A 19,301-nucleotide genomic window follows, 5' to 3' on the forward strand; every position below is an offset into this window, starting at 1 on the left:
TTTTACTCCTAGGAAATTACGTGTAGTTTGTTTACAGTGAGGCAAAGTGTTACTCGATGTGGCGTTACGTGAATTTCAGTTTTCTGTGGTGAAAAGACGTTTGCTACCGAAATCGATAATTGCCGGCATTTACTCCATTGCTTCCTTTAAGCATAATAACTGTAACTAATTATATCGCCCTCGGGCCGACTTAAAGCCACATTTGAAAACCCGCGTTTTAGATTTTTAGTACCGCTTTCTGCCGAGTAGTGGCGCCACGACCACGAGTGCAAGCTTGTGTGTTAAAAGCGGATTGTTTGGGGTCATCTGCCATTGGCTCGATGAGCGTCCATATGCATGTTCATGGTAACAGCAACGCGATACTGGGCGCGCGACAGGCTCGCAGCGCCACTCTGTAACGAACTAAAAAAATTGAATAACGTGGGAGGATTTTGGGACCAGCCTTAGACCATATAAGAACTAGACCCGCCATTCCCCACCCCTACCCATGTCTCGCCGTGTGGCCAACATCTCCCCTCCGCTCCCTTCCTTCCCCGCCCACTTTTAAAGGGGCGTGACGTAACGGTTGGGACGCTCATCGTCGTAGCGCATGGCAACGAATGGGGATTCACTGTATCACTGCGGTATTTTGACCATTTTCTTCACGATTTTTCAATTAAAAGTACTAATATATATTGCGTTATGTACGAGAAGTATTCTCTCAGCCATGGTAGGATTGGTGAACTTACAATTAATAAACAGTGGCCTTTTTCGGCATTGGCAGCGACGAAAAAATATTGTGGCAGTAAAATGAAGACAAAGCCCTTTGTAAACTTCCGCAGATTTTTTTCTTATCTCGTTAGCGATCTAGCATCATTCGGAACATCGTTATGAAAACATGAAATCTTGCACAAAAGTTGTAAACGGGGGAATTTTAGAGAGGAAAAGGGTCATGGTGTAAAGAATTTGCCGGTCGTCCACGAAGTAACGCGGCAACGCCTTCGCATATAGTAATTTTTAAACGGTCGATTATGCGATGCAAATTGAACTGCGCGCTAGTGCTATTAAAAAGTGATGTCAACAAATCAGCATTCTTATGATTTAGGTAAGTAATTTAGTTATTTCATAAATGCATATTTTTTTACTTAGCAGACAGCTCTCGTGTTATTTATATTTTGCGATGGTGGAAAAAGGTCTAGCGCCGGCTTTGCAAGTGACACCTACGATTTAAGTTCGCTACGGATAATTCTGGGAATAAATAATACCTATTAACATATTTATAATTAGAAAGAAAGAGAGGATTGGATTAAAATAATTTTAAAAATAAATTTGCTATAAAACAATCAATTATATGTAATTCATTGAATAACTTATTAAATATTTTCATGTAATGTTGTACGTAAATTCGTACATATGTACTTACAGAGTTTTCAATTAAATTTTTTTAAACTATTTACGACATAATTTAATTTTTTATATTCTTGTCACAATACATAAGAAAAGAGGATGCGGATTCAAAAATCATCTAAGAAGTGAATCTCATTTTATTAAAAAATCCAGAAGCGATTACTCTGTCAAATGTGTGAAATATAACGGATAATTTTCTATTTTTCACGGCAGTATGATATTTCGAAGCACTTGGAGACGCAAGAGCATAAAAGATATTTAAATACTGCTGCATCTTCCTCCAAAATACAGAAATTTTTAGTAAAAACAATTTATGGAGACGAAGAAAAGAAACTAGCATTAGCAGAAGGATGTCTTTCCATTCTATTTTTCATAGTCTTTCCTTCAGATGTAAGGCCTGTACATCACAATTTATCAAATCGGTTTTGCAGCGCACATATTTATGTCATAACGCCGTTCAAACAGCTGCTGTTTTGTTGCCCGCAGATGTGGAAAATATTGTCATTAAAATATATTTTTATTTCTAAATTACACTGTGCGTCTTCAAATGCTGAAAGAATTTTGTGAAACTGCGGAAGTCGCATGTATAAGAAAATACTTGGTTACTGTAAAACGCGCTAGTTACCTCTTTATTCGTCAGCTGTAGATAGAATTTTTAAATTATACCACACTATGAATTCCTACTATCTATATCAGGTTCAATATCCTAAAATTGTAGAAGAGAGTTTTGAAAAGAATCCTCAAATTTAGCTAGAGTTTAAAAACAATCAATCACCTCTTTTTCAAAATGCTATTGAAGTTATTGAAGATGATAAAATTTTGGTAATCGAAGTAGCGAATGAAGTTAAAAATATCTGAGTCAAAAGCGGTCAGAAAGTAATTTTTTTCCATTAACCATCGATAAGAGCATAAGTGAGCTCGAAGTGGGTGCAATAAATCATGCAGATATCATGAATCACGTTAAAAATTTCTATCGTAACTGCAAAGATTATTTAGAAGAGTGGACGCTATATTAAAATTATATTGAACATTTTCATTGGATTACATTAAAAGATAAACTTAATTGGAATGATGTTCAAAAATCATTCGATCATTGTGCATAAAATTTTCCATATAATAATATTTCCAAAAACGATCTTTTTAATGAGGTATCATTATTTAAAAAAAATATATTGGTTAAAAAAGGGTAAAATCTTGGGCTTCAGCACAATTCTTGATAGAGTACAAATGGTTATAAATATTTCATCATTTGAAACAAAGCATATTCCATACAATATTGCCCTAAAATTAAGAAATATTCTTTGCCCTTACCACAAGCAATTGCTGCGACTGAACTCGTTTTTTCTACTGTAAATGAAGTGTGTGCATCAGAAAAGCAATTCAATGTGTGAAATATAACTAAACAAATTCGTGTGAAAAATTTCACGACCTTTTCCGCAAAAGAAATTAAGAAAAAAATCACTCAAATATAAGAAATATGCCAAAGAAAAAATTATACGAAACTTAAGTTTTAATGCATCATATTTGCTATTCTTTTTGCCACCCTTATGACCTTGACGATGACCTAACTGGGTCAACGGTTGAATTTTCGTAAATGAAAGTGTTATTTTCGGGTTTCTCGGGTTTGAAAACCTGAGAATTGACATCTTGGTCAATGAAATGTAGACTTTTTTCTATCTCGATTTTTTTTAGATTAAAACCACATAAGGCAAATTAAAATTTTTGGTTTGGACCCACATTGTGAGGTCAAAAGGTCAAAATTGTAAAATTTTGCTTACACTCAACAAAACTTAGGACCTTTCCCCATAAGTGTGCCAATTTTCATGAATATTGCTCGATGCAAAGTTACTAAAATTACGGGTTAAAAATGACACACGACCGTTGGGACAGTCTTAATATTCATTTTCTAGGAATGTCACCGTTAGGTTAATCTACTAGTAATAAGTAATATTTCTAAAATAATTTTGCCTTTTTATGGACCCCTCCCTTCATCCTTTGTGAGATATCGTGGGATTTTGCCTTCTTTCTAATCTCACGTAGGATTTTTCAAAATACGTATTTTCAGTGTAAATACGTTAATCTAGGCTTCATTGTGTTGGGTTTATAAATAAAACGATTTGTTTAATTATTTTTATTGAAGATTACCGAGATCGCAATAAACTGGTTTTTGCGGACAAAATTACGTGATACTTGCCAGGACCCTTTCTTATTTTACCTAGAGGGGGTGAAGCCATGGTATAGGGGGAGGAAAGCCATGGTCTAGGGGGGGAAGCCATGATCTAGGAGGGGGGGCAAGCCAAGTTGTGACATTTTAGCATGGAAAAGATGAATGAAACCAACATTATAAGAAAATTATAACAGCGCTTTATTAGTTTATGAGATTATTTCCTTGAAAAAATAGTTTTATTTCAGTTACTTATCTTATACTAATACATATCATTTTTCGTTGGTTTGAAGAAAATTTGTTGAATACTTTCGTTTCAATTCAGTACTGATTTTGCTTAAAGACTTTTGCGATTTTTGCTTCTAGGGGGACAGCTGCTCCCCCTGCCCTTCGCTGGGTACGCCCATGTTTACATATGACATTCTTAATCAATTTATTTAATGCGATCGCTTCTCGCTTTATCTTGATTTATTTAGCTTTTTGCGCACAATCAAGGCTATAAAATGCCTTAGTTCATCGTAAAAATATATTTATTGAGTGTATAATCATTTTGCGTGCCCAATATTGTCACTTTTCAGCGACTTTGCAGCGGATGAGCGTTAAAATATCTCAAGCGCGCATACAGAATATCGTCTGCGGTCCCAACCGTGACGTCACGCGCCCTCATCCCACTCACTTCCCCGCCGTGCGATGTTGGCCACAGCGTTCCGCCCGAACGGCAGGTCTACTTACTTAAATGGTCTAAGGGACCAGCCAACCAACGACATAGCAGCCGAGTTGGAGGGGGCTGGGCCTCTAGCTGCAACCTGTCGGTCCACCAATCTGAAATTAGCCGCTGGCCCGCTGGTTCCGATCAACTTCAAGCAGAAGTACCACTGTATGTAATTAACTTGCCTCAACTACACTTTTTTCTTAATTTATACTCATATAAAATCAGCGTATAAAATTTTATAATATAATTTATATGTTTTTTCGCTTTAAATAAAATTCATTATTTAGTAAAAATATACGAATATTTGTTGTATATTCTAAGACCGTGGTTGTACTACAAAGTATATCGTTGGTATAAATGGGTGCATCCAAGGGGAGGTCTACCAATTTTCGCGACTCGTCTTTCGTTGAAAAATGGCGGCTTTCAAATCCAGAAATCCACCTGTTAAGATCAATTGTATATTGTTTCCCTTAACTTTACGTCCCAATACCAGTTTCTGAACCACAATTATATTTCAATAAATTGATTTACCAGAAAAAAATTATTTCTCATCTGTCTAATAAAAATAGAGGATAGGGAGGGTAGGCGCCACCTGACTTAAAAGGTATTCCCATGGAAGAAGATATGTATTCCCTGTTGTATAGTGTGTTATCGTACTGCAGAAATTTGACGAACACTATATTCCGGCCACCAACGTGACTTACCAGAGGTATTTATTTTTCAACAGGCGCCAAGATATGGGTGAATCGTTTGAGCATTTTATGTCGACACTAAAAAATCTGAGTTTACAGTGTGAATTTGGAGCACTAACAGATAGCTTAGTAAAAGATATATTTATTAGTGGGATACAGGACAAAAGACTCCAAGAAAAGCTGTTGAGCGTTCCTAATATTGATGCTAAGGGTGCTTTAGCTTTGTGTAGATCCCACGTAGTAGTATCTCAACAGGTACATAATATTAAGAGTGAAAAGGACATGGACAAAGAACTGTTAGTTAAGGATGAGCCCAATGTTGATGTACTTAATCGAAACTGGGTTGGTGGAACGCGACAAAAAACACGGCAGAGGCAGCATCCAAAGGAACTGCGGGATACTCATAAGGGTGTTGAGAGTAAATGCAAATTTTGTGGGTATGTGCATGAGTATGGCCGTTGTCCGGCATACGGCAAACAGTGCTCTCGGTGTAAAAAAAATAATCATTTTGCTAGAATGTGTAGAGCCGCAGGCGGAAGGCAGCAAGTAAACTCTATCAATGGACTCCCGGACATTCAGGAAAGTGATAGTGACCAAGAGATAAGCGAACTTTCAGTGGTAGTATCTTCAGTGAAGCAACAAATGCAGGAAGGTGGTGATTGGTACACGGCTAGTCTGGAAGTGAACCGGCAACTGTTTCAGGTTAAGGTGGACACCGGTGCGCAGTGTAATGTGCTTAGTTTGTTTCAGTACACGGCTTTGGGATTGAATGCCGGTTTATTAAAAAAATGTAAAGTGGTAATTACTTCGTTCACAAACAACAAACTTCCGGTTATTGGTAAATGTGTTTTGCACTGCAGATTTCAAGGGGTTTTTTATCCAATAGAATTTTATGTGGTGTCTCATAAGTGTGCCAATATTCTTGGGTTAAAATCTTCAGAGGCTTTGGGATTAATTTCAAGAATCGAAACAATATCACTAAGTCCTGAAGGGGTTATTTTGGCTAATTATCAGGAATTGTTCAATGGCCGAGTGGGCTGTCTCCCACAACAGGTGAAAATTGTCATTAACTCTGAGGTGAAACCTGTTGTTTCCCCCGCACGGAAGATACCCTATTCATTAGTGCCCAAAGTTAAAAATGAGCTCGATCGCATGGAGAAAGCAGGTATTATAAAACCAATTGTTGAACCAACAGACTGGGTCAGCCAAATGGTAGTAATTAAAAAGAAAGATGGGTCGTTAAGGATATGTCTGGATCCTAGACCACTGAATAAGGCAATTAAGAGGGCTCATTTTCCATTTCCTACGATTGAGGAGGTAGCAACAAGGCTGGCTGGGGCAAAATATTTCTGTAAATTGGATGCTCAATCTGGATTCTGGATGCTTCCTCTAGACGAGGAAAGCTCTAAATTGTGTACATTTCAAACCATCTGGGGAAGGTATTCTTTTCAAAGACTTCCATTTGGTCTCAACTGTGCACCTGAAATTTTTCATAGGATAATTTGTCAAACTTTTGATAAGATAGATCATGTTGTCTCTTTTCAGGATGATATTTTGATATGGGGAGATACAAAAGAGGAAGTTATGCAGGTTTTAATTAAGGTGCTGGAGGCAGCAAAGGCTAATGGTATTAAATTCAATAGCACAAAGTGTGTTTTCTTGGCTGATAAAATAACTTTCTTAGGCCATACATTTGATTCTCAGGGAATGTCAATTGATAAAGAGAAAGTAAAAGCAATTAATGCCTTGAAACCTCCCACTGATAAAAAGTCATTGCAAAGAATTTTAGGTATGTTTAATTATGTGTCCAAACCCAGGAAAGAAAAACTTATTTCCAACCGTTTTGAACCTCATTTGAATCAGATCTGAATCGTTAAAATCTGATTTGACTCTGTCTTGACACTGATTTCCACTGGTTTCCAGCGGACAGGAAATGGAAGGAAGTGATTTGAATCTCATTTCCATTGTAACTGGTTTCCAGCTGTCTTCCACACGGACTGTATTGACACTGAATTGAATGTCATTTGAAACTCTTTTCCTTATTCATTGGCTTGAAAGTGTTTTCCACAAGTGCTTTCCAACTGAGTTGAATTGTAGAATGAATTTGAAATTCTCCTGATATGAGTGTCTTGTAGAAACCCATCTCACACAGGCTTTACTACTGCGTTGATTGGAAAATTACTTTTTCTGAGGCGTCAATGAGTATATTTAATTCAAAATCATGGTCAGAAATAAAATAATGACATTAAGGAGGAAACATGTACTTTGCCGTCTTGCAAAAATGCACGGGTGATGAAAAAATTTAGTGAACATCATTTCACCTGTTGGAACTCACTACCACCAAACGGTACATAACTTTGGAATGAAAGCACGTAAAAATTAATTTATACCAAATTTTTCAGTGAGGAGTGCTCCGCTGAGGGAATTGTTAAGAAATGATATTTATTTTGTTTGGAGTGAGCATCAGGATAAAGCATTTGGTGATCTGAAGGCTGCATTAACGAAGGCACCACTATTGGGTTTTTATGATCCTAATTTAGACCTAACATTGAGTGTTGACGCAAGTTCAATAGGGATTGGGGCAACATTGCTTCAGGAGGGTCGGCCTATAGCTTATGCTTCTCGTGCTTTGACTGACACTCAAAGTAGATATTCCCAGATTGAGAAGGAATTATTAGCCATTTGCTTTGGTGCAGAAAAATTCAATCAGTATATTTTAGGAAAGGATTATGTCAGGGTGGAAACTGATCATAAACCATTAATTGGATTATTCAACAAACCACTTCACAGAATTCCATCAAGGTTACAAAGAATGATGCTAAAGCTGCAGCCATACCGTCTCAATGTAGTGCATACTCCAGGTAAATACTTGTTCATTGCTGATACTTTGTTAAGGGATTTTTGTGCTGAAAGTTGTGATGTTGATACCCAATTTGATGATGATGTGGAAATGCAGGTAGCACTGCTGTTGGAAAATCTGCCGGTGACAAGGGAGAATTGGGAGCTGATCTCAAAGCATGCTTCCAATGATACTGTGTATTGCAAACTAAAGACTTACATTTCTAATGGATGGCCTCAGTACTTCAAAGATGTTGATTCTGATTGTAGGCCCTATTTTGAATTTAAGGATGAACTGGTTTTGGTAAAAGGAATGGTTTTTAGGGGTGATAGAATTGTAATTCCTTGTTCTTTAAAAATTGAAATGCTGAAAAAATTACATACAGGTCACCCTGGTATTAACAGAATGATGAGTCGTGCTGAAATGTCCATGTTCTGGTTAGGATGTGGGCAAGACATTAAGAAATTTGTCAAGTCTTGTCCAACTTGTCTTAAATTTCAGGATAACAAATCAAAAAATGTTTTGAAGTACAAAAAACTACCCCAATTGCCTTGGTCAGAAGTAGGATGTGATATATTTGAACTCTATCAAAAATATTATTTGGTAGTGGTTGATGCTCTGTCTAACTTTGTTGAAGTAACTACCTTGGACAATTTAAGGACTATTACGGTGGTGGAGAAAATGAAATCGATCTTTGCTAGGCATGGTATTCCCATGGTTGTGTATACAGATGGGGCATTATGTTTTGACTCTGAAATGTTTAAGAAATTTGCTAAAGAGTGGGAATTTCTTCATGTTCTCTCCAGCCCCCACTATCCAAAGTCAAACGGTTTAGCTGAGAGCGGAGTGAAGTCTATTAAAAAGATTTTTAAGAAGGCATTGGATTCAAATGAAGACCCCTACTTAGCACTTTTAAATTTCAGAAACACTCCTAGAGGCAAAGTTCACTCCCCTGCATCAAATCTAATGAGCAGAAATTTGCGCACGAATATACCGTGTAGTTTCCAAGCTTTGATTCCAAAGATTACATATGATAAAGATTGTCCCATTCTCCAGGAGAATAAATATAAATCAAAGGAGTATTATGACCGGTCTGTAAAATCCCATCCCCAGTACCGGGTGGGTCAAAAGGTCATGTTTCAAAAGAAACCAAACTCCATTTGGGTACCGGGAACTATTTTGGAAAAGGGTCAAACTCCCAGATCGTATGTGGTTGAGGGTGAGGAAGGAAGGGGAGTGTACAAAAGAAATGAAGTGAATGTGTCAGCAAGGGGAGAGCCAGTCTCCCTTCAGAAGAGTAATCTGAATGTGTCAGCAAGGGGAGAGCCATTCTCTCTTCAGGAGAGTAATCCTGTAGTTAATACGAGGTCTGGCAGACAAGTCAAATGGCCAAGTAAGTTTAAAGACTTTGTCTGCTGATTGTTGTGTGTAGTAATATAATAGTTTCTTTTTTAAAGGGGAAGATGTTGTATAGTGTGTTATCTTGTTTTGTATTATTGTTCTTTTGTTTGGTTGATGTATGAACCTCCCAAGAGAGGGAGTCTTAGTTGTTGTTCATGTGATCATGAACATACATATATTCATGCATGTGATCTAAAGAAGAGATCTGTATCACAAAGTATGTGATGTTTTTTGTGAAAGATTCAGTAATAAAACTTTCCCTTTCTCAAGTAACACTACACACAGGCGGATTTAGGTGGTGGGGGGTGGTATTTACTTCCCTTTTGTTTTGTGCTACGCAGTATGGAGATGAAGAGTGCATTCTGTACAGTAATTTTTATATGCTTTTCTTAATCCCAAATATGAGAAGACCATTTGCTATGGTGGATCGGAAAAAATCGATTTTTTTGAAATCCATTTAGCCCAATTAAAGCAAAAAAAAAAATTGTGCGACTGATCAAAAATAAGACCTGAAAATTTGAGACCTCAAGGTGAAGTCCTGATTGTCGCTCAAATACAATTTAGGGGGAGGGTCAAAATTTGACAAATTTAATATTTTATATGATCATTCCCTGTATATTTTGCCGAGTTACTTTCCTTCTAAAACAAAAATTTTGTGCATTTTGATGTATCTGCCACTGTTTTGCCACAAAATGTCCAATTCGAGTCCGAATCCACAAAGAAAATATTCCATCATCCACGCAGCATCACAGATACAAGAGCGGCAGGCTGCTTGCGTCCCCACTCCGCTCTCTTCTCCCTCTCCCACGCTTCGAATACAGCAAAATTCAACTCGTGTGTGCTGCTAGGAGGGCGTTTATCTCTGATAATATAAATTAGAAGATGGTAGAAGGTAAAAAAGGATGTGTAGTGAGATGACTTGTCCCTTATTTGGCACCTCATCGGAGTTAAACAAATCGATGTTACCAACTTTTAGAGAAGTGATGAAATATTTATAGATCCGAGAACACAGGACAGGAGTCTATGGTCTATGAAGAGGCCTCTCGAGAGGCTATATAAAGGTGTTCGAACTTCAGCCAACTTTATTCAGATACCTTGCCAGATCTGATAGCTAAAAAACGCCATGGCCTGGTGTAAAGGTGCGAAATTTATCCACATTAACAGCATGCCCATGGCTTGCCCCTCAACTTCGGAATAACCATCCTGATGGAAGGGAGTCCCTAACTTTGAGTATCAATTTCACTAATGAATATTGTAGATGATACATCCATCTACTATTGTCGCACAGAAAGTGAGAGATTCCTTTCTCATGATAAAAAAAATAAAATGTTATGCCAACTGAAAATTGTAGGAAACTTTAAAATCAAAATCACTTTTTGGCTTTATAAGCACATTCTAAGGTCTTGTATGCGTTTGTCACATATTTGCCAAAGAGATTTTCAAATTATCAGCCAGTTTAGCCTTGAGTTCCACAGACATTTCTAACCAAAAATTTTGTATTGCATACTAGACATGCTCGAATATTAGACAGTCATATGGAAAGGATCCTCTGAGGGGTGGTCTGGCCAGGTCGGCGATCGCCAAGGGCCCCCAGAGTCCTCTGGATTGTTAATTATACACTATGCAGTTCGTAACCCTAATAACCCTGTGAGGGAGTAGTGTAGAGAACTGCCATCCAGAGGACACTGGGGGCCTCCACAACGCTCGCATATATCGTGAAGAGGCCGGCATGTGCTGGTCACGTCTCTTTTCTGTCCCACGCTTAGGCTAAACAGGACGGGAGTTCATGTGAATCTCCCTCGTGAGATGACACCATGGTGGCAACCTCAAGTGCAACCGTTGCATATATCAGTACACTTTGGGGACCACTACGGATCATGTGACAGTCCACTTTTTCCCTCGTCTACTCTTCCCGAAGTCTATAGTTCCATAGCAAAACCCAATATCCCGGCAGGTGTTTCTGGATAGTCGATACCGTTGTTAGCATTGGTGTGGTTCCCGGATATCTGGTGTATGCTGTAAGGCCTTAAGGCCGAAGTTGTATCATTGTATTGTGTTTTAATAAATCGGTGTAAAGTATCGCGTGCATCATTAATCCTCCAACGTTCGGTGTAATAAACACGACAGTAGGCAACAACGATTGGGCTGAAAATAATATTTTGTGGTTGTTAAGAAATGGCGACGCCTTTGGTGACAAACTCGCTTATAGGGCGTATGGACCCTTTTGATGTGGAAAAGGAGGTCTTTTCTTCATTAGCCGGAGGCACTATCTTTGTTACTCTAGATCTCCAAAATGCATACTTGCAACTCGGCGTGGCCTCAGAGTCCCAAAAGTACCTCACCATAAAAACTGACCAGGGATTGTTTCAATTTACCCACCTGCCTTTTGGGGTTTCTACTGCACCTGAAATATTCCTGTCAGTAATGCAAGAGATACTCAAGGGGTTACCAATGGCAGTGAGTTATTTGGATGACGTTTTCATCTCTGGAAGGCATTTTCAAGATTGTAAAAACAGAGTGGAAATGGTACATTTTAATAATTTGTTTTGTACTTTTGTTTTCCCTTTGCAATTATTGCCTGATAGTGGTCCACCCTTTGATTACAAACATTTTATTGAATTTTGTAAGTCAAAAGGCATTGAGATTCTAAAGTCACCGGACTACCACCCTCAAACAAATGGCCTTATTGCACAAAGGGCGGTTCAAACCATCAAGAAAACCCTAAAAAAGGAACTGAGCTCTAGTACGGGAGGCATCAAAAACATTCAAGGGGTCATTAATAAAATTTTGTTTTCCTACCGTACTGTGGTGTTATGTCTTTAAATCTTCTAGATTCTGAACGTTAGCCCCAGACACAGGGAACTCCGATTGTCTGTCACTAGCTAGTGGAGGGAAAGACTCCATAAACAAGAATAATCAGCACAAAGACTAAGTACAAGCTGTATAATTTTGCAGAAATCATCCATCTCAGCTGAGCAATCTGGGGATGACGTGTTGGAGGGAGAGAGAATTGTGATAGGACAAGTGGAGTACTTCTCACTCCAAACTGCATTCTTATGCCTCAGCACCCACTTCCCCTTGATTGCCAAGGAGTAGGTATTCCTCCGCCATACTGGGCTATAAAAGTCTTGATCTCCAGGTGGGCTGGCGTTGAAGGGCTGCGTCGTAGGGCAGCGTCGAAGGACAGATTCGGAGACAAGAGTTCCGAGACTTAGTCTCTGAGCCTTTGAGTCGAAGGGCCTTTGCACGAAAATCCTTTGCATGAAAAACCTTAGTGTGAAAAGCCCTTAGCAGGAGAAGTTCTGCAGATAAGTTTGGAGGAATTTCTGGGGGGGTACAAGAAATTTTGGTGGGGGAGTACATTAAAAAACGTCACAGTACCACCCCCCTTTCCTCTGGTGGGTTAAGCCCATTCGACTTAATGTAGAAGTTCAAACCCCGCACCCTCCTCTCGTTAATCAAACCTCGGTCCCCCCTTCCCCTTATTCATAATCATGAGTATCCAGAGTATAAGGTGAGAGAAGTGGTACTGGTGAGAATAAAACCAAAAAGTGAGCAGGTTGGAGCACCTGTCTGTGGGACCTATTTTCAGCATTTAATATCAAGCAAACAATATTTGTTCCTACTAGATAAACTTCCCAATCTGCCTCAACTATTGATAATATTTTTTGCAACTTGAAGTGTGAGCTGGGCACAGCAGTTGAATCACATCTTTCAGACCACCATGCTATAATTACAATAATGGAAATTTTTTCCGAATATTCTCCCTCTAAGAGGACTAAAGCTAAAAAAAGGTTTTTCACTCCTGAAAATATCAGTGAATTTTGTAATGCTCTACAATTGACAACCTGGGATACTGTTTATTGTTCAGTCTCAGTAAATGACAAATTCAATAACTTTCTTGAAATCTTTCTCACACTCTTTAACAGCTGTTTTCCATTAGAAAATTCTAAATCAAGTAGGTCTCCTAGTAAAACTTGGATTACATTAAAAACTTGCATTACATTACTAACTAAACATCAAGGCCACTTTGGAAAAATCGGGGGAATCATCATCATCCCCTAACGGAACCTTTCTGCGGCAAGAAAGAAACCAGGAGGAAAAAAGTGACTCGGGGTTCACAGTGGTCGAGAGCAAGAGAAATCGGCGGCGATCAAGAATGTTCGGAACTGGGAACGCTAGTTCGGGTTGTCCTTTCAAGGCATTGGAGAGAAAGGCGTTCGTCCATGTGTGGAGACTCGAACCACAAATAAAAGATAAGGAGGTTAAAGATTACCTTGAAGAAAAATTGAATTCTCCCGTGACTGTTGAAACCTTAAATGCCAGGGGTCCCTATGCCTCGTTCAAAATTACTGTTGATTCTTCAAAGTTAAGTCAAGTCCTTGACGTAAGTCTGTGGCCAGAGAATGCTGGCATCGAAAAGTTTATATTAAGTAAAAACCATAAGATAGGTAAAGTTCCCCAAGTAAAGTCTTGACTAGGGCATTTTGCTTGTGACACCAATGTTGGCCTAACAAAATTAAAGGTTTTACACCTAAACATTCAGTGTTTACGTTTCAAAATTAATGTTCTTGAATTATTCTTGAACGAGCATAAGCCTCATGTTGTTTGTATCTCTGAACACTGGTTAAACTCCAATGAGTTAAACTCCTTCAAAATTGAGGGTTTTAATCTTGCCTCCTCTTTCTGTAGAACACTGTATAAGAATGGTGGTGTGTTGATTCTGGTGAAAGATAGCATATGTGTAAGAAACTTTAGATTTAATAATCCTAGTAAGGAACTTGATTTTGAATGTTGTGGGACTCAACTATTACTTGGTGATACTGATATCTCTGTTGTATGTGTTTATCGTTCCCCAAGTGGTGATTATTCTCTTTTTTTGAATCTGCTGGATAATGCTATCCCAGCTTTCATGAAAAATGCAGCCAACACAATTATCTGTGGTGATTTCAATGTTGACTTCAGCTCGAACTCCTCACAGGTGAGGCAATTACTCGATTCTTTCAGGACATTTAATTTTTCCCAAACAGTAAATCAAGCTACTCGAGTTACCAGATCTTCTTCCACGATTATTGACAATATTTTCACTGATAAGCCTTCAACTGAAAGTATTATCCTTGATACTTATTTCTCTGATCACAAAGCCCAACTGATTGAGCTTATTACACACAGCAATCCTAACCCCCTGGCCAATAAAGTTTATTACAGACGATCTTTCTCCCTTGCAGCACAGTCACAGTTTAATAGTTTACTTCATCAGCAATCCTGGAATTCTGTATACACAGAAGATGCACTTGATATTAAATTTGACAACTTCTTAGGCATTTTTCAGTATTGTTTCGATGTAGCATTCCCTCTAAAAGCAATAAAATCTTCAGTCACATCTAAGAATAAGTGGGTTACTGATGAAGTTAGGGCCTCATCGTTGAAGTTAAAACAGGTCTTCCATGAATTAAAATTTAGTGACTCCCAGTCCCTCAAAAAGTATTATAAAACTTTAAAACATGAACACCATGTTTTAGTTAATGAGACAAAAAGAAAGTTCAACATGCATACCATTAATTCCTCAGATAACCGAAGCAAGGCTGCCTGGAATTTAATAAAAAATTCCACTACTTCAAAAGCTTCTAAATCCTCCATTGACGTGGTTTTGCATGACAGCTCTTTAATATCAGACAAAACTGTCATAGCCAACTTGCTCAATAATAACTTCCTGAATACCATCAATGATCAGCAAGCTTTCTCTAACCCCCCAAAGAATCCTGTTAACTCTCCTAACCTCAGAATTCATTATTCTCAGTCTATCTTCCTTTACCCCACAGATGAGAAAGAAATTAATAGCATACTGACTAAAATTAGTAGGAAACACTCTGCTGGTTATGATAACATTCCTGGCACCATATTGAAAGGAAATGTAAAAATGGCTATTATGACTCCACTTATATATTTGGATAATGAGTCACTGTCACTGGGTATTTTTCCAGAGAAATTAAAGGTAGCAAGAGTTGTCCCAATTTTCAAGAATGGTGACCCCCAAGATATGAATAATTACAGACCAATTTCTGTTCTATCTGTATTTTCAAAGGTTTTTGAACAAGTCATCTTTAACAGAATCTTATCGTTTTTAACTAAATTTGATATTCTCTCTAAAAAACAATTTGGTTTCATGAAAAATAGGTCAACTGAAATTGCCATGGCTAAGTTCATTCACAATGTTATTAGTGAACTTGACAAACACAATTCTGTTACAGGAATCTTCTATGACCTAAAAAAAGCTTTTGATTCTGTGGATCATGAGATCTTACTTTCTAAACTTGAAAGCTATGGTATCTCAGGCATAGCAAATCAGTGGATAAAATCCTTCCTAACAGGTAGATCTCAATCAGTGAGTATCTTCTCCTCGACTATAAGTACTTATGCAACATCAACCCCTTTAACAGTCACTAAAGGTGTTCCACAAGGGTCTATTTTGGGTCCTCTTCTTTTCCTTATCTATATTAACAATCTTCCCTCATATTTTAATGGTGGTACTGTTTACATGTATGCAGATGATACAACCTATTTATTTTCCTCGAAGTATTTTAACTATGATGTAGTACAAGGAAACATTAATGCAATGTGTAAATGGTGTGATGATAACAATGTGGTCATAAATGATAAAAAATCTACGTTTATTCAGTTTCATACGCATCAAAAGAAAATAACCTCTACTCCACTTCTGAGGGTAAATGGCAAAATTTTAAGTTCTTCCACTGAAACAAAATTCCTGGGACTATATGTGCATGAATCATTATCGTGGGAAATTCATATTGATACTCTTTGTACCAAAGTGGCATCTGGATGTTACCTCCTTAGAAGGATCAAATCGCTCACCGACACCAACACGGCCCTTTCTGTCTACCATGCGTATATCCATAGTAGGCTGAAATATGGAATTGTGGTCTGGGGCCACTCTCAACACAGTACTAGACTTTTTAGACTCCAGAAATGGGCCATTAGGATCATTCAAGGTATTTCTGGTAGAAGTAGCTGCCGGGAGCATTTTAAATCTCTGGGTATTCTAACATTACCATGTATATATATTTTTTCAACTATTGTTCTTATCTGTCAATACAAAAGCATGTTCGAGATTGGAGTAAATTGTGATATACATAATTACAACACGAGAGCATCTAAAAACTTCAGGATTGTCCCCCATAATCTAAGCATGTATTGTAAAAACCCTGTCTATGCTGGAGTGAGTTTTTACAATGCATTGCCAAAAGAGTTAAGGGAAATACGCTCTATGAGCACCTTTAAGAAAAAACTGTACTTGTATCTAGTGAGCAATCCTTGTTATTCTGTTGATGAGTATATGTCATTGCATTTGAATTCCTAATTTTTACTTTCATTGTTTATGTTTTGTGTTGTACATACTTGACTTGTTCTATACATGCTGTCCACATGTCCTGGAATCAATAAAGAATTATTATTATTATTATTATTACTCCTGATATTATCCATAATGCACAAGTTCTCAAATCTCTATGGGTTAGTTATAAAGCTACAAATGATAGTGAATTAAAACGTCAGTATATTGACTTTAAAAAGCACTGCTCCAGTGTGATCAACAGCACCAGAAAAATGTATAACATCAAATCAATTTCCTCCTCCAATAACAAATCTAAAGCCGCCTGGAACATTATTAATAATACCTATGGGAAATCCAAAAACATTAATTTTACCAAATCAATTCTCCACAATAACATTTCAATTCATGACCCTGAGCAAATTGCCACCTACTTCAACAATCATTTCCTGGATACCATTACAAAACCAGCTACTGGACGCTCAGATAACTACTCACATGTACATTCAGTTATGAATAATATATACTTTTACCCTACATGTGAAAAGGAAATTGAATCTGTAATTAAAAAAATTAATTTAAAACACTCAGCTGGATGGGATGAGATTCCATGCTCCCTTCTTAAAGGAAATTGCATGAACTTACTTCTCACTACTATCACGCATCTGGTCAATGCCTCTCTTTCCTCTGGCATCTTTCCTGATAAACTAAAGATGGCTACTGTGGTTCCCTTACTCAAAAAGGGTGATCCTCATGTTATGGATAACTATCGACCTATCTCTAAACTATCAGTCTTTTCAAAAATACTTGAAAGTATCATTTCAAGGAGGATTATGTCTTTCTTAATCAAGAACAATGTTCTATCAAAAAGCCAATTTGGTTTCAGAGGTGGCCTCTCTGCTGAATTTGCCATTTACAAATTTATTGATGCTGTCATTGATGGTCTCGATCATCATTTACATACCATTGGGATTTTTTATGATCTCACTAAAGCTTTTGACTCTGTTGACTTTGAGATTCTTCTTAAGAAAATTCACTTCTATGGAATAAGGGGCATCCCTAACAACCTCATTAGATATTTTCTTTCAAATAGGACTCAATCAGTAACTGTTACACATGACAAGATGTCCATACATACTTCATCATATCGCAAGGTGGCAGGGGGTGTTCCTAAAGGCTCCATCCTTGGGCCCCTCCTTTTTTTACTATACATAAATGATCTTCCTTCATCATTGAATGGAAATATTTTCATGTACGCTGATGATACAAATCATCTAATCAAAAATGATGATAATCCTGTAGTCACTGCTCAAAATGCTGTCTTCGACATGGAAAAGTGGTGCCTCTCCAGCAAAGTAAACTTAAATAAAGCCAAGTGTGCATATGTCTTTTTCCACCCTGCTCAAAAAATAATTGATTACAGCCTTTATTTAAAATTTGAAGACGTCAGCCTTCAACGTGTCAATGACACCAAATTTCTTGGGCTCATCATTAATGAAAATCTGTCCTGGGACTCTCATATTAATCATATTTCATCCTCTATTGCATCTGGATGCTATCTCATTAGACGCATGATGCAATTAACCGACTCACGAACAGCTATCACTATTTATTTTGCTCATATCTATAGCAGGCTAAGATATGGTATTTTAGCCTGGGGTCTATCCCCCAAGGCTGTTCGTATTTTTAAATTACAGAAATGGGCAGTCAGAATCATCTGCAAAGCTAGGAAACGAGACAGCTGTCACAATCTTTTTAAAAAGTTACAAATCCTTCCCCTACCTTGTATTTATATTTATTGTGCTGCGATGCTTATAAGAAATCACCATTCTCACTTGACACTTCTAAAGAATCTTGATATTCATAATCATAACACGAGAAGCAGAGACAATTATGCTGTGAGACAACATAACCTTTGTATTTTTAATACTGGTCCTGTCACCATGAGTTGCAGGATTTATAATAACCTACCTGCCTTATTAAAAGATGAAAAGGTGAAAGGAAATTTCTCCTCTAAATTAAAGATGTACCTTTTAAACAATACCTTTTATTCTATTGAGGAATTCCTCAATTCTTAATTGTTTTGTGGTAACTGTGTAACATTCTTTTATGTATTGTTCATTCAGAATCTCTTGTGTAAGTGTTTATCTTTTTTGACGGGTCCTATATATGTTTTTGCATATCTTTTGGCACCAATAAATTTATTATTATTATTATTATTATTCAGAGAAGAGTTAGCCACGTGATGTACAACGTGGACATTGGAGGTGAAACTCGACTAGTCCACATGAACCAAATTAAATCCCTGTCATCACCCCATGTTTCTTCTAAGTATAATAACACCTTGGATCACCATCACCAGGAGCACCAGCTAGATCCAGGGTGGACTTACCAACTCAACCTCCAAATTCCTCATTGGTGACCTATAACTCTACCCTGCCAGCATGCTTCTGCCCACTGATTCCTGTCCTGTCCCTAGCCACCGATCCTGAAAGCATCCTCCACAACCAACCTTGGGATATCACCTTCAATAGGCATCGTCGCTCCTCTCGACAAAGCAAGGCACCTGTACGCCTCAATCCTTGAGGCTGAAGGGAGGGTTTTAAAACCTAGCAGGGGAGGAATGTGATGCACGGTATTTTGTGTGTCACTTGTATTGGTGACTCAAGCGTTGGGGTTCAAGGTGGTGTTGGTGTGGTTCCCAGATATCTGGTGTATGCTGTGAGGCCATATGGCCGAATTTGTATCGTTGTATTGTG

Source organism: Ischnura elegans, chromosome 2 (genome assembly GCF_921293095.1).
Source record: "Ischnura elegans chromosome 2, ioIscEleg1.1, whole genome shotgun sequence".
Lineage (NCBI taxonomy): Eukaryota > Metazoa > Arthropoda > Insecta > Odonata > Coenagrionidae > Ischnura > Ischnura elegans.